Raw genomic sequence first — 12,944 nt, 5'->3', positions numbered from 1 at the left:
TAAGTTTTTATTTTGCAAGAATTTTAATAAAATTTTTTTACAGTTCTTAACTGAAATATTAGAAACAGACAGAAACAAACAAAGTAATTTAACTAAAAGGTCAAAATATTTTTTTCTTACTCATCATTCTAAATTAAGTTGTAAACGCTTTAAATAAATGATTGTCTTAAAGTCTAAAGCACATCTTCTCGAGAAATGAACATTCCCCTCTTCTCAACTGGTGTGGGAAGTATTCTCGAAATTTGCAATTTTTGTATTGTGTATTCATCAGGGACATTAGGAAACACAAATATGTTTTTACTGTTCTCGTGTGGGCACAAGAATTTCACGCTTACTTCCATAGCACCAACATTTGTGGCCACTCCAAGATACTGCCTTGTTTGCTCCTTTTTCCACATTTATATTTGTACTGTGCAACAAGAAAAGCCTCTTCTTTCAGCAGTAAAACTTCATTGGATGATGTGTCGTTTTCACTTTCACTACTGCTAGAAGCACTGTCACTTGTTTCAGCACTGTTTTCGTTTCCTTGACAATCTTGGCCAGTGATTGATTTTCCAGGTTGAACATCTAGTTTGCAGTGGCGGCGGAAGCTACCAAGCTTATTTGGAGGATAATGAATTTCTTTGAGCATTTCTTCAAAAGTGGAAGACCATGCGTCTGCATTGCTTTGCTGGCTCTCCTCATTATCAGGCAATTTTCATAAGACATGATCTGGATCAAAAGGAATTAGGCCAGTGACGTGAAATCCACCCTTTATGTTTTCCTTGGAGTTTGCTGAAATCTTAATCAGTGTCTGCTTCAGAAGAGATGGGAAGGCATCCTTGGAAATGGCCCCACGAGTGTGGGACAGCTCACCACGCTGCTTTCATTGGCCTGAAGAAGCTTACATTGAGGGGTTGGAGGAGGTGCGTGCTATTGGGGTGAAGGAGAATGAATGAAATATTGTTCTGCTCACACTCTTCAATAACACGTAAAGAGATGTGACTGGATAAGTTGTCTCCAATCATGACTGTTGGCCCATTTTGCCTCTTCAAATAGGGCAAAGCAGTTGTAAAGAACCAGTCTTCAAATAATGGCAGGTCAAACCATCCACTTTTGTTCCTATTGAAATGGGTTCCTTGTGGTCCATCTTCTTGCCATGTGTCCCACAAATGCTCTGATTTGTAAAGGACATATGGAGGAAGCAGTTTACCATCAGCACTAGCTGCCATCATTATTGAGACATTAGATTTTGATTAGTCCATCACTTTTTCAGCATGCTTACTCCCTCATTTCGTAATTATCTGCTGCTTGCCTGGATCATCTGACATGTTGGTTTCATCATAGTTTGTCATGTTACTAGGTGGGAGATTTTCCAGCTTTGCCTTGATATTGGAGAAAAACATCTTAACAGTCTCTTTGTTCACTTCTGCATGAGCTCGTTTAATATTTTCGCATCAGCGAATGGAAAGATCTTCTGATTGTCGTTTGAAGAATAAATGCAGCCATTCTTCTCCTGGCAAATTATTACAAAAATTCTTCTCTTTTCGGCCAGATTTATCAAGATAGCCTTTAACTAAATATCTAATATCCAATTTACTGGAGGGAAATCCCCATGTTCAGCCCTCTAGATACCTTGCTTCAACATTTCTTCTTCTTCTTCTTCTTCTTTATTTAGCACTGGCTGTCCTCCCATTTTTTCAGATGTGCTTCCTGCACTTTATTTTGTAGGGTTGATTTAGGTATACCATACAAGTCACATGCTTTTCTGTATGATAATGTACCACTCTGAATATCACAAACAGCCTTATCTAAAAGTTCCAGGTCATAATAACACCGTACTGTAGCAACTCTCCTGCTCTTATACGGCATTGTCCGAAATCACCCCACACAGTACACAGTTTTACAAAAACCGTCATTATTTTATAACCTTGCACGAGAAACTCGACAAGCTTGTGCAGAAATTGTCTCAATGCTGTTAGCTGCTGAGCACGTCGACAATTACAGTTACAATAACTTCCCACTCAGCACAACAATATAATGTTTCCCCTTTACGATAATGCATGGATTTTTAACACTGAGACTGTTCGTCAGTTATCACCTAGGGAAACAATTGATGCAAAATAAAAGTTGTGGAAAGCAATAAATGCAATCTTGTGCTTAAAATAACTGACACATGGACATTAAAATTAGTAACTCTTGGTTTCTATGCAGTGGCAAAGAGCAAATAAGCCATACTGTCCGAATTCGCCCCGGTGTCCGAAATCACCCCGTTTGATGGTATGTCTAAATAAATTATATATAGTCAGCATTTTTTCAAGTAAGTGATGAAGGAAAATTTGTAATTATGGTTTTCATTAATAGATACCAGCATACAGTATTACATCAGCAATAGTTGTTAGCATCACTAGCATAAAGGTCTTATTGGGGCTTTAGGTCTATTACATGGATTTACAAAAATTCATATTTTGAAGTGAGTATAAAAGACTGAATAACCAGAGCACCTGGAAACTGACTTAGCTCCATTACTTTCTTTATTGTCAAGCCACATATGTAGCATAAGTTAAGATTTTTATTGTTTTGAGTTATTGTACGCCATCAAATTTTGTGCTTGGTGCCTCAATATTTCTCACATTGCAGAGCAATAGGTGATGTTTTGCTGAAAACATTTCTACATAAGAAATGGAAATTTAGACATCCAAAGATAGACACAAATGTCCAAAACTACTTATGGAAATTAAACAAATGCCTCCTGAAAACATTTTTGGCTGATTGTAGTACCCTCCAACATTTCTTATTTTATATTCAAAATCGGATAGATGCCAAATCTATTGTACAACTTTGATCTAAATGAAAGACAAAGTAACGCAAACTTATTTGCATATAGGACTTTTTATTTGATGGAACTGTACTAGTGATTAAAATCTGTTCACTAAGACCAGATTTTCAGTACACGCTGTGCATGTGAGTGCCAGCCATGACTGAAGAAGTGCTGGATGAATTTGATAACAAACATATGACTAAGAAATAACATTAAGAGTTCAAGAGACAGATCGTGTTGCCTGGTGTTTAAATTTATACAGAGTGAATCACCTAAAATTTGCAGCACAAATATTGCTACTGATGCACACTTTTCACTGAACTGCTTGGTAGGCAGGGACTCATATTGTCAGCCAATAAACAAATTGTAATAATTCTTAGAAAGTGTATTTTTTGTGCAAACATACAGTTTTTCAATGGAAAAATGTCAATTGATATTAACAGACTAAAAGTAGGGTAAATTAGAATGTCAGTGGTGTTTGTTGCAGGATTCTAGTGCAAGCCATTTACAAGATATCATATTTTAAAACATTTCCATACCTACACTTGTTTGTGCCTTTCAACCTGCATAATTGCTAGGTAATATGTTGTTACATTTGCTTACAGTATGCTTGTGTGATCCTTGAGTGTGTTGCGACATGCTGATCAGTTAGTGTGGAACAGTCCAAGCAGTAGGTGATGAGTGGACGATGGGATTTACCAGTGCAGAAGAAGCCAAAATGCTCATGGTGTATTGAGAGTGTAGGAACAATGCAGTTTGTTTTAGTACAGTGTACGCAGCAATATATCCCAATTAATTGGGAAAATTATAGTTTTGGTAGCGGTGGGCGTGATAAGACATCCTGTGAAATATTTTAAATGTCTTCTCTGAAAACTACCTAGAACAAATAGTAAGGAACCCTACTCATGAAGGAAATATAATGCAACAAATAGACCTGTCCTCTTTGAGGATATCCACATTGAAACTGGTGTCAGTGACCATGTGGTTGTGGCAACAATGAGTACCAAAGTACAAAGGACAACTAAAACAAGCAAAATGGTATATATGTTCAGTAAACTAGATAAAAAATCAGTAATGTCATCTTTAAATGAGGAACGTGGAACTTTCAGCACAGGTCAGGAGCATGTATAGGGAATCTGCCTCAAGTGTGAAAGAATAGTTGACCACATACTGGAATGATACGTACACAGTAGATTGGTTCACAATGGGAGGGACCCCCCCCCCCCCACCCCCCCCCCCCCCCCCCGTGGTATCCAATCACTGTAAAGAAACTTGTAAAGAAACAGATATTACTGCATAATAGGTGTAAAATAAAGCATAGGGCTATAGATCGAGAAATGCTGAATGAAATACATTTGGCTGTCCAGAGAGCAATGTGTGATACCTTCAATGACTACCACAGCAGAATATTGTCAAATGACATTCCAAAGAAATCCAAATAAATTCTGGTCATATATAAAGTCCGTTAGTGGCACCTAGTCCACTCCCTTGCGAATGAGACAGGGACTGAAATTGAGTGTAGCAAAGCAAAAGCTGAAATGCTTAACTCCATTTTCAAATGTTCCTCTACAAAGGAAAACCCAGGAGAATCGCCCCAATTTAATCCTCTTATCATGCTAAGATGAATGAAATAAGTATTAGGGTCAGTGGTGTTGAGAAACAGTTGAAATTGTTAAAATTGATCAAAGCTCCAGGGCACCATGGAATCCCAGTCAAATTCTGTAGTGAATTTGCAGCTGAGTTAGCCCCTCTTCTCACTAACATCTACCATAGATCCCTTGAATAAAAAGACCACACCCAGTTCTTGGAAAAAGGAACAGGTCACACCTGTCTACAAGAAGGGTAGTAGAAATGAACCACAAAACTACCATCCAATATCCATGACACTGATTTGTTGTAGATTCTTAGAAGATATTCTGAGCCCAAACATAATGAGGTATCTTCAATGCCAACCAGCATGGTTTTTGAAAAAATTGTTTATGTGAAAACCAATTTGTACTTTTCTCACATGACGTTCTGAAAGCTTTTGATCAAGGCAGCAAGGGAGATGCAGTGCTCCTTGATTTCCGAAAAGCATTTGACTCAGTACTGAGCCTGCACTTATTGTCTAAAGTATGATCATATGGGGTATCAAGTGAAATTTGTGACTGTACTCAGGACTTTTTGGTAGGGAGGGTACAGCATCCAGAATGAGATTTTTACTCAGCGCAGAGTGTGTGCTGATATGAAACATCCTGGCAGATTAAAACTGTGTGCTGGACTGAGACTCGAACTCGGGACCTTTGCCTTTCACAGGCAAGTGCTCTACCAACTGAGCTACCCAAGCACGACTCACACCCGATCCTGACAGCTTTACTTCTGCCAGTACCTCGTCTCCTACCTTCCAAACTTTACAGAAGCTCTCCTGCGAACCTTGCAGAACTAGCACACCTGAAAGAAAGGATACTGCAGAGACGTGGCTTAGCCACATCGTAGGGGATGTTTCCAGAATGAGATTTTCACTCTGCAGAGGAGTGTGCGCTGATATGAAACTTCCTGGCAGATTAAAACTGTGTGCTGGACCGAGACTCAAACTCAGGACCTTTGCCTTTCATGGGCAAGAGCTCTACCAACTTGCAGGCAATATTAATAGTAAAATCAGGCTTTTTGCAGATGATGTAGTTATCTACAATGAAGCACTATCTTAGAGAAACTGCATATATATTCAGTCACATCTTGATAAGATTTCAACATGGTGCAGAGATTGGCAACTTGCTCTAACATTCAGAAATGTAAAATTTTGCACTTCACAAAATGAAAAAAACATAGTGTCCTATGATTATAATATCAGTGAGTCACTGTTGGAATCTGCCAACTCATACGGCTAGCTGGGTGTAACACTTTGTAGAGATATGAAATGGAATGATCACATAGGTTCAGTCATGGGTAAAGCAGGTGGTAGACTTCAATTTATTGGTAGAATACTGAGGAAGTGCAATCAGTGTACAAAAGAGTGTACAAATGAGACTGCTCTAAAAACACTTGTGCAACCCATCCTAGAATATTGCTCAAATGTGTGGGACGCATACAAGACAGAATTAACAGCGGATATTGAACATACAGAGAAGAGCAGCATGAATGGTCATAGGTTTGCTTAATTAGGTGGAGAATGTCACAGAGATACTGAAGGAACGGAACTGATAGACTCTTGAAGACAGACGTCAACTATGCCGAGAAAGTCTATTAACAAAGGTTCAAGAACTGGCTTTATATGATTACGCTAGGGATATACTACGACCTCCTATGTATCACTCACAGAGGGATCGTGAGGATAAGATTGGAATAATTACTGCACGCACAGAGGCATTCAGAGAATCACTCTTCCCATGCTCAATATGTAAATGGAAAATAATTTAGTTCCAATATAGATGACCACCTCAATTTAAAAAAAAATGTTCTGAAAACCATACAGCACATTTTAGGCCAAAAATGTCCACCTTCCAGTATTCAGTTTCACATATCACCCACTCTGTACTATGGAAATTATGCTCTTGGAGACAGGTATGTTATGCCCAAAATTTGTAATGTGTTTTGAATATTTTGTGTCTGAAAAAAATATTTATATTGAATATTAACATACCTGCCAACAGCCTTGCTGCAGTGGTAATGCTGGTTTCTGTCAGATTACCAAAGTTAACCACTGTTAGGCTGAGCTAGCGTCTGGATGGGTGACCATCTGGTTTGCCAAGTGCTTTTGGCAGTAGGGTGCACTCATCCCTTGTGAGGCAAACTGAGGAGCTACTTGATCAAGAAGTAGTGCCTCTAGTCTTGTAAACAGACATACGACTGGGAGAGCAGTGTGCTGGCCACATGCCCTTCCATATACGCATCCAGTGACACCTGTGGGCTGAGGATGACACAGTGGCCAGTCAGTACAGTTGGGCCTTCATGACCTGTTCAGATGGAGTTTAGTTTAGTTTTATTAGCATATCCAGTCCTGTATCTCAAACAAATCCACTGTCGCTGGTAATAAATAAAGGTAAATAAAATTGACAACTTTCGTAGGAAGCTCACTTGGTTCATAGTCAAGTGAGGTGTATATGTATGGTGACATGCTGGTAAATTACGCACCCTATCTTCAGTCCTACACAACCTGAACATTTTGTCTCACATCTGCTTCACATGGTCCTCCTCAACCCAACATGCCACCTTCCTAGACATTGACCTCCTCCTCTCTGATGGCTCCATCTGCACCTCTGTCCACATTGAAGTCACCAGTCACCAACAGTACCTGCATTTCAACAGCTGTCAGCCCTTCCACACTAAAAAAAAATCCCTCCCATACAGCCTGGTCACTCAGGGATGGTGTATCTGCAGTGACAAGAATTTCCTTGCTCAGTATGCTGAGGATCTTACAAAGGCCTTAACAGGCAGGCACTATCCCCCAGACCTAGTCCACAAACAGATCTCCCATGCCTTTACCCTTCACATCTCCAATCCTCCCACCACTCCCAAGAAAAAGCCACAAGGGAGTGCCCCTTAAAACACCCAGTACCATCACGGACTGGAACAACTGAAACACATCCTTCCCCAGGGATTTGATTACCTATCATTGTGCCCTGAAATGAGGGACATCCTATCCAAGATCCTTTGCATCCCACCTAAAGTGGTGCTCCATTGCCCATCCAACCTCCATGACATCCTTGTCCATCCCTATGCCACCCCCAATCCTCACTTATTGCCACAAGGATTATATCCCTGTGGAAGATCCAGGTGCATGACCTGCCCAATCCATCCACCTAGCACTTCCTATTCCAGTTGTCACAGGCTTATCCTATCGCATCAGAGGCAGGGCCACCTGTCAAAGTAGCCATGTCATTTACCAGCTCTGCTGCAATCATTGCCCAGCTTATTATATTGTTATGACTACCAACCACCTGTCCACCAGGATGAACAGCCACCACCAAACAGTGGCCAAGAGCAAAGTTGACCACCCTGTGGCACAACATGCACCTGAAAATAACAAGCTCGATTTCAATGGCTGCTTCATTACCCAAGTCATTCTGGATCCTCCCCTCCACAACCAGCTTTTCTGAACTGTGCAGATGGGAGTTATCCTTACAACACATACTATGCTCTCATAATTATCCTGGCCTCAACCTGCAGTAACATATTGTCCCCACACCACCCACCCTGCAGTTTCCACCCCCTCCATCCCATCATCTCCTCCCCATTCTCATCTCCCAGTCTTTTTGTTTGTTGGCCCTTGCCAACACCCACCCATCTTTCCTCACTCCTCTTCTTTCCCCCCCACAACCCTGCCCTAAAACCTCCTGACTCTGTGCCTGTTGGCATTCTAGTCCCTGCACAGTGGTAGTCATATGTGCATGGGTGTATGTGTTTGTGTGTATGACTGATGTTCTTTTGCTGATGAAGGCTGTGGCCAAAAGGCTCTGTGTAAATGTCTTTTAACTGTGCTGTCTGCTGCTTAACATATCTTCTTAATGGGAAGTAGCAATCTATGTTTTCCTACATTGTTGATATTCCTACCTGGAGTTTCCACTGTTCGTACATAAACAAATTTATGTTTTAATGATTCTATAGTGTTTGATATGTTCTAGAGAGTTCATCCACTTCATTTTGCTGATGGACACAACAGTTTTTTATAAGGCAATGTAAAAATTAAAGTCTTATGAGTCACTTGTCTTTTATTAATGTATAGCTTACTCTATTCACACTTCTTTGTGAGATATAGGCAATGCAGTGAATGAATGAATGAATGAATGAATGACAGTCATCAGTTTCATAAATACGACCCCTAAGGAGTTTATGAAAGCAATTGTTGCCAGAGAGAACTTTCTTACCCGGCTCTTGTAATGTTTCTAGCAAATTGTAAAATTGTGTGCTATCTTGAGTGGACTGCTCTTTAGCTATCTTTGCAGTTAGTCAAATACTCAAGGCATGTTGGAGTTAAATATACAGTAATAACATCTGTCTCGCTTCTAATTATCAATTTCTCTGTCCAAAGAGCTAAGTATTAATCACTAAATGTAAAAAATAATAAAAGCAGGTTAAGATTAATGTATAAGCCAGTCATGTATATGGCCCATGTCTCATTATCTAAGGGAATTCTGTAGTGGTGAGTACATGGAATGATATTTGGATACTATTGCCATGCATTATACAGTTTATTGATACGAATACACACTCTGTAATAGTAGAACAATTGAGATGAGAGCTCATAACACAAGACGAAATTGGGAACAAGAGCACAAAGACAATGATTTCTCTCCAGAGACACACTTGTCCATAGTTTCTAATATTGATTTGGCATTCGATGTCAACATCACCACAGATCCCTGCCACCCCTCCCTCCCCCCCTCTAGGGTTGCAAAGCACCATGGTCTGAGTAGGAGTGAAATCCTACTCAGACTTGTAATCTTGGAAAAATGCTGGATGGTGAAGAGATATGCCATAGCAGGAGCAGGGTGGTCATCATCAGTGACTTTTGAAACAGGGGAATGGACGTCGAACTCTGCACTGAGGTAGTGTTACCTGTGCGAAGTTCTGCATTAATGGAGCTGGAAGTGGTTGAAGGATCCATAGTTTCTTGCAGCACCAAAGTCGGCTTGAGACACTGGAGCCTGCCTTTCGTTAAGATGGAAAATGTCTTATCCCCCCCACCCAACAGAGACCCGTGTAGGAGCCAGAATATGGTCGCTGGGTTATTGCACAAACAGTGTTCTCTTCTAGCATTATGTGAGTGCAGTTCCATAGTGCCCTGGGCACCAAAACTTGACATACATTGCAGGCTTGAGGAGATGGCATACAGTGTGAATTCTGCAATGTTTGACTCTGTGTACCAACCACAACAATTCTAAAGTAGTCATGAGAGGAAAGGTAAGAGGAAGTCAGCCAGCAGTGTGAGATATTCACCATACAATTTTTCTACGAGTGAGGATTTCAGGTCATCATTGTATGCAGTCCAGATACCCTGGGTATCTGGCACCCATGGCAATGTGTGAGTCCATCTAGAGCTACATAAACATCAATACTCTGTAAACCACCTGATAGTGTGTGGTGGAAGGGACTTCTGGAGCCACTAACTGATCCCCCTTCCTGTTCTAGTTGTGAGGAAAGAATGATTGACGGTACACCTCTGTATTAGTCCTAATTTCTCGAATTTTCTCGTTGTGGTCATTTCGCAAGATGTGTATGGGAGGACGTAATATGTTGTTCAACTTTTCCCCAAAAATACTCTCTTGAAATTCTATTGTAAACCTCTCCGCGACAAACAGTGCTTCTCTTGTATTGTGTGCCACTGGAGTTTGTTGAGCATCTCTGTAATGCTATCGCACTTACTAAACAATCCCCTGACAAAATGTACTACTCTCTATTGGGTTTCTCTATCTCTTAAGTCATTCCAAAATTGTAGGGATTCAAGAATGATGAATAATACTCAAGTATCAGTCAAACAAATGATTTGTAAACATTGCTCTGGGTAGTTACTCCTAGCTATTTTATGGTAGATACTGTTTCCATCATTTGTCATCAGTAGTGTTGTTGTACAGTAGTGGATTCCTTTTCTGATGTATGCACAAAATGTTACATTTATTTACATTCAGGGTCAGCTGCCAGAGCCCACACCATTCATCAATCCTCTGTAGGCCATTCTGCAAATTGATACTGTCTTTTGATGTTGTTTCTTCCTTATAGACAACAACATTATCTGCAAACAATCTTAAAGAGTTTCTGATGCTTTTCACTAGACCATTTATATGCACTGTAAACAGTAACACAGCATTTCCTTGGGGTATTCCAGAAATTATCTTTACATCTGTCAATTTTGTTGCATTAAGAGTGACATGTTGAGTTCTGTCTGCAAGGCAGTCTTGAATCCAGTCACAAATCTGGTCTGATACTCGGTAAGCTCGAATTTTTTTCATAACCGGCAGTGTTGGACAATGGCAAATACCTTATTGCTGTCAAGGAACATGGAGTGAAGTCCACTGGGCATTGTGCCACATCAAAGTGGTTTTCAGGGTACAGTACCTTACCAACAACTGACATTGCTTTTAGAGTGACAAGTGGTTGTATGGAAACATTGCACTCTGCACAATGTGCACATCTCTGCAATGAGAAGCATTTTGAAATGCCACCCTTAACAGCCATGATAAATAACAGGCACCCAAAATAAGATACACATATGTTTTTGAACACTCATGCCATAGACTCTGCCATTATATCCTGTAAGGGAATGGCCTCAACACACAGTGTCATATGGTCAGTGGCTAACAGAATGTATCTGAAGCTGATAGATTCTGGCAAAGGTCCAACCAACTCCAGGTGCATGGCCTTTAGGTACTGCAAAGATGCCTTTTGGAAAAATTTTTTGGCATTCAGTTTCACTGTCTGGCAAGGAAGGCAGGCACATGATCACTTTCTGCATACTTTTTATTTATTTATTTTCTGCATTACAATGATGGCTGTCTAGTTTATATTAGCAGACCATGGAGATTATTGTGCAAATACGTAATGTTGCCCATCACCAACTAAACCAAATGCTAAACAAATTAATTACCATTTAACTTACATCAACATTTCGACATAAAATTCAAAGAAAAATAAAATCTAATTTCCATCTACTACTAATACATTACTCCTACAAACCAGTGGTGGCCCCAGAAAGCATCAAGCCTCACCATTCCTAAAGCTAAACTACATATTATTCCTAAACTAGTACATCAGACGCCATTACTAAGTGTGACTTGGTAATACTCAAATCTTGTAGAGTTCATTGGGTCTAGTACTATACTACTTACAATATACTACTATTAAAATGTCACTTTCTGATACTAGCTACACACAAAAAATATAATTAAGCTTGATACTTTCATATTTTTGCATTGACAGACTACAATGATTACAGAGTTCACAGTAAGAACATATATTAAGTAACCTATCATGCATTTCAGAATTATGAGGTGGCTTTGCTGCAGTCTTTGTTAGCATCTGCATCTTGTGGAAAGTCTGCAGCTCTGTCGAGACCTTCTCCTGAGTGTTACCCAAAGGAAGCATCGGTGGTTGGCATAGACAGGTTCTCAAGGTCATGCAGATATTGACTGCATGGCAGTTATAAGAGTCAAGGGGCATGAAACGGAAGCAGTGGTTGTGAACAGAGGGAGACAGGGTTGTAGCCTATCCCTGATGTTATTCAATCTATATATTGAGCAAGCAGTAAATGAAACAAAAGACAAATTTGGAGTAGAAATTAAAATCCTTGGAGAAGAAAGAAAAACTTTGAGGTTTGCGAATGACACTGTAATTTTGTCGGAGACAGCAAAGGACCTGCAAGAGCAGTTGTACAGAATGCAACATGTCTTGAAAAGACGATATAAGATTAACATCAACAAAATCAAAATGAGAATAATGGAATGTAGTCAAATTAAATAGGGTGATGCTGAGACACTTAAGGTAGTAAATGAGTGTTGCTATATGGGAAGCAAAATAACTGATGACTGTCGAAGTACGGGGGATATAAAATGTACACTGGCAATGACAAGGAAAGTGTTTCTGAAAATGAGAAGTTTGTTAACATCGGGTATAGATTTAAGTGTCAGGAAGTCTTTTCTTAAAGTATTTGTATGGAGTGTAGCATGTATGGAAGTGAAACATGGATGATAAACAGTTTAGACAAGAAGAGAATAGAAGCATTTGAAATGTGGTGCTACAGAAGAATGCTGAAGATTAGATTGGTAGTTCATGTAACTAATGATGAGGTACTGAATAGAATTGGGGAGAAGAGAAATTTGTGGCACAAATTTTCTAGAAGAAGGGATCAGTTAGTAGGAAATGTTCTGAGGCATCAAGGGATCACCAATTTAGTATTGGAGGGCAGTGTAGAGGGTAAAAATCCTAGAGGGAGACCAAGAGATGAATACACTAAGCAGATTCAGAAGGATGTAGGTTGCAGTAGGTACTTGAAGATGAAGAATCTTGCAAAGGATAGAGTACCATGGAGAGCTGCGTCAAACCAGTCTCTGGACTGAAGGCCACCACAACAACAGCAGCAGCAGAATCTGCATTTATGCAGCTGCTTTTTGTGGTGATAGTGTCATGACTGGAACAATCCAGCATTCCTCCCAACCATACCAACCAGCCTGTT

This window comes from Schistocerca cancellata, chromosome 1 (genome assembly GCF_023864275.1).
Source record: "Schistocerca cancellata isolate TAMUIC-IGC-003103 chromosome 1, iqSchCanc2.1, whole genome shotgun sequence".
Classification (NCBI taxonomy): Eukaryota; Metazoa; Arthropoda; class Insecta; order Orthoptera; family Acrididae; genus Schistocerca; species Schistocerca cancellata.
The sequence above is the reverse complement of the archived record's forward strand: the minus strand, read 5'-3'. Positions refer to the sequence as shown.